The sequence below is a fragment of the Carassius auratus genome, unplaced genomic scaffold, assembly GCF_003368295.1.
Source record: "Carassius auratus strain Wakin unplaced genomic scaffold, ASM336829v1 scaf_tig00030631, whole genome shotgun sequence".
Taxonomy (NCBI): Eukaryota; Metazoa; Chordata; class Actinopteri; order Cypriniformes; family Cyprinidae; genus Carassius; species Carassius auratus.
The window spans coordinates 97,685-101,887 of record NW_020525868.1 but is presented as its reverse complement, the minus strand read 5'-3'; positions in this window follow the sequence as shown (position 1 = coordinate 101,887).

Sequence of the window (4,203 nt, the reverse complement as noted above, 5' to 3'; positions counted from 1 at the left end):
AGTGCTGCACTGGCCAAAGTAAGTTTATTCACATGCGTTTTAGCGTATTGTAATTACATTGCATTTAGAATGCACTTCTTGACCAAAATGACAAAGTAATTAACTGCGACTGAACACTAGATTGTAACGAGATGTTTACGAACGTTTCCAACATGTTTTGATGTAGGCTAAAGCTGTGTATGTTTAGTTATAATTTGATTTTAACCCAATGACACATACTGTACCAGGTTTTTTTTTTGTTGGGGGCTGCAAAGTGGACAAACCAGTTCTGGGTTAGCTAGGGTAGTTAAATGTGTGATTGCAAGATGTAAATGTCCGGGTTAGATTAAGCCATTAACAGCGTGAATGCAAAGTGACTTACATCGTAAACAATATAATTCCCAATGTCCATATGTGTGCACTGAGGTAAATTGTTCAGGTCTCTGTGCCGCTGCAGGGAGCTGCCCGAGAGCTTCTCCAAACACCGCTGTTTTGCGCTTGATGTGAGCTTGTTCCTGTAAAGTCCCCTTTCTTTCGCCTTATGTTTTTGCATTGCTTTACTTTCTTCCTTTTCTTTCGCGTATTCGTAGATCCATCTCGATCTGTTCCGCCGACAAAATAAATGGGCAAAAATGAAAGCGCTCTGAAATGTTTAGTCGCGCCTCTGTGAAGTTCTGAAGGCATTGCCCCTGGCAACAGATAGCGTATCCTTCCATCAGGGCCGACCGGCTCAGACCCCTCCCATATCAACCCAAATCGGCACGTGACTCCTCAATCTCAATAGGTAATAAAAAAATATTTTATTTTACCATGATAGGTAAAAAAAAAAAAAAAAAAAAGATACCTTGAATGCACTGTAAGTCGCTTTGGATAAAAGCGTCTGCTAAATGCATTAAAAAAAAAAAAAAATTATTTAAAAAACAATCTACCAGAATTGGTAGGTCACATTTTCTGACATGAAATTCATTTAAGCATTCGTCTTCCTCCATGTTATCAAGGTTAAAAGGCAAGTATTGCTTACATGGTAAATCTAGGTTTTTAGACTTATTTTCATCATACAATATTAAAAACTCCTCTTCTGACAAAAGATTGTCATTTAATGCCAAAAGCAATCCTTCTCTTGCTTTTTTAAATGAAATTTTTTTGTATCTCAATAAGTGAATTAATTTAGTTTGGGAACTAAATCCGCTGTAAAGAGTGATCTGTTTAAGCCCACTGAAATGCTCGAGTGCAGACGATGCAGACACATCAATCAGCGTCTCTGTGTTTTAGGTTAAAAAATTAAATAAAATAACCTTAAACACAGATTAAATAAAATAACTCATGCATGTCCAAATTCCCCGCTGCTGTAATATGAACAGTTTTATTAAAATGCCACCATGACGTCTGTTTTTATATTGTTTATCAACAGTAACGTTATATTGTTTGGATTAACTAGACGAGTAACGTTAGACAGACATGAATGTTTATTCATAACCGTACTGAAAATAAGTAAATATTGTATCTGATGCTAACTGTCTAGCTAAGAAGCTTGCTGGTGCTAACTTGAGGTCATTTTTATAAATGTCCAAATATTTTTATTCAACCACCTATATATATATATATATATATATATATATATATATATATATATATATATATATATATATATATATATATATATATAATATATACACACACACATATATACATATATATATATATATATATATATATATATATATATATATATATATATATATATATATATATATATATATATATAATATATACACACACACATATATACATATATATATATACATATATATATATATATATATATATATATATATACACACACACACACACACACACATTATATATATATATTTTACATCTGGGGAGAAAAGAAAGGATGTGATGTTCAGAACATGGTAACTACAGTAATTATCAAAGTGGGAAGAGATGCACCCCGTTTGGCCAGGGGTGTTTTTACACCACAGACAAGGTTTAAGAAGGAAAAAATCATAATGAAAATATAATTATAGTTTCCTTAAAATGTTCTTCCTAACTTCAGGCCTTATTATCATGTCATATATAACTGTTATGTTCTGTAAAACCACAAACTTTAAAATACTTTGTTTTTACTGGTGAAAATCAGATGTTCATCTCGGTTTTCTCTCAGGTACATCACAGTGTAAGCATCATATCAACAACAAAAATATATCTTGACTCCATATAGTGGTTATTTTGGAAAAAATCCCAGGTATTTTGAGCAGTAGGATTATAAAAAAAAATAATGTGCTAATATAAAATTAAATTAGCCTATATAAAATTGCAAACATCTATCTTTCAGTACTTTTTTTTACTTAAGTACATATTGAGTACTTTTGTACTTTTATTTTAGTAAAATTGAAAAATAAGTACTTTTACTTTTACTGGAGTAATATTTTATTATACGTATCTGTACTTTTACTCGAGTACTTGATTTGTGTACTTCGTCCACCACTGTTCGTTACCTGTCTTTATTTTGATAACTTCTTGGGAAAAAGACATTTGTCTGTAAACTGATTAAGAAATTGTTGCATGTTTAAACGGAATTACTGTATAATTTCGTTCCCTAAAACAAGAAACGAATAAATTAAACCTGCACGATTTAGCTAAATCTTTGAAACTCTAAAGAATGGGTGGATCAATAAAACATCCTCACGATTAAACTCAAGTTTTCTCTTTATAATCAACAAAATTCACACAATGTAAAAAAAAAAAAAAAGAGCTTCATTAACTGACTATATAAGTGATTTTAAAGGGAGCCTTTCTTTACTTGCTTTTAGGGCTGGGCGATAGCATATGGCCTAAAAAAATCTATAACTGAGACAAGATGATAAAAAAAAAACTGTTATTACCTTAATGCTGGAAAGACCTTTATTTTATTTTATTATTATTTTTATTTGTTAATACTAGCCCATCATGCATCTAACCATCCACTCAGCGTTAAAAGCTGCTCAGATTAAAACTGCCAGCTCCGCAGTGAGTCAGTGTCATGGATGGAGGACCTGTTAATATATTTTCTAGTCTATATTTACATCTAGTTATGCCGCTGGTTTAGGTTTTATTTTTTTAATATAACTTATTTGTAAATAGAGAATACACTGTCTGTGTCTGCGCCCCACTGCGCTAAAAGTGTCTAAACTTGATGAAATCACACTATAGTGTCAAATCATCTGAACGCAGTGTCAGAACATTTCATCATAAACAGAACGAGCATCAGTTCACTGATGGGGATCGTGTCCAGTGTATCCATCACTGTGTTCTGTTGTCTTTTGTTTGATCGCAACACTCGTGTCCGGTGTAGACCTGGTGGCGTTTTTTAATGGGCTATGTTACAACCCTGCTTGTTTTTAATGTTTTTATTAAATATCTGTATTGACTGCATGGTCATATCATCGTATTATTTACTGCCATGCGACCTACAAAAGTAAAGCTTGGTGAGTCAAGCAACGAGCAATGCTGCAGGCTGCTTTTGGCGGATACGCTGTGCATGTGCTGCTGCGGTCTTCATTTCGTCGGGTGAAACATCTCTATCACTCGGAAGCAGAGTCTGTGAGAAGCAACAACTTCCCCCCGCGCTCAGATCATTTAATAATCACTCCGATCCACGCGCACTGATACCAGAAACACCGCCGCCTTCACTCCGTGGATAAAGTATTACAGTATGTTTGAAATATGTTCATAACGTAGCCTATAAAAAAATAAATAATAAAAAAACAAAAATAACAGGAGAGTTTCAAAGTGGCTTAGGCTACTGTGTGTAAACTTTTTCCCCTATCACATGCCAAACTAATAACATTGTAAGAATTAAACCTTTAATTGCTGCTTTCTGCTGTGCAAATTTTGTTTGTGAGGAAAATAACAGTACATTTTTGTCAGTTATTTTATCTAAACGGATCGATGAATTTCTTCAAGATTTAAAAATCAGATAGCCTACTGATAATCTAGAAGCACTGTAAGATTACATTTGTTTGAATGCATTATTGCTAAAGCGATTCCGTGTGAATGTGCTGTACCGGTTTAAATCATGCTTTAACCCGAAAATAATATGTAAAAGGAACAGACAAACTCCTTAGCCATTAACATACCGCACGACTCTTGCAGTCATTATAACCTGATCAAGCCATAATTTAATCCACAGCTTAGCCTAATGTGGCCTAATGGTTAGAGAGTCGGACTCGCAATCCAAGG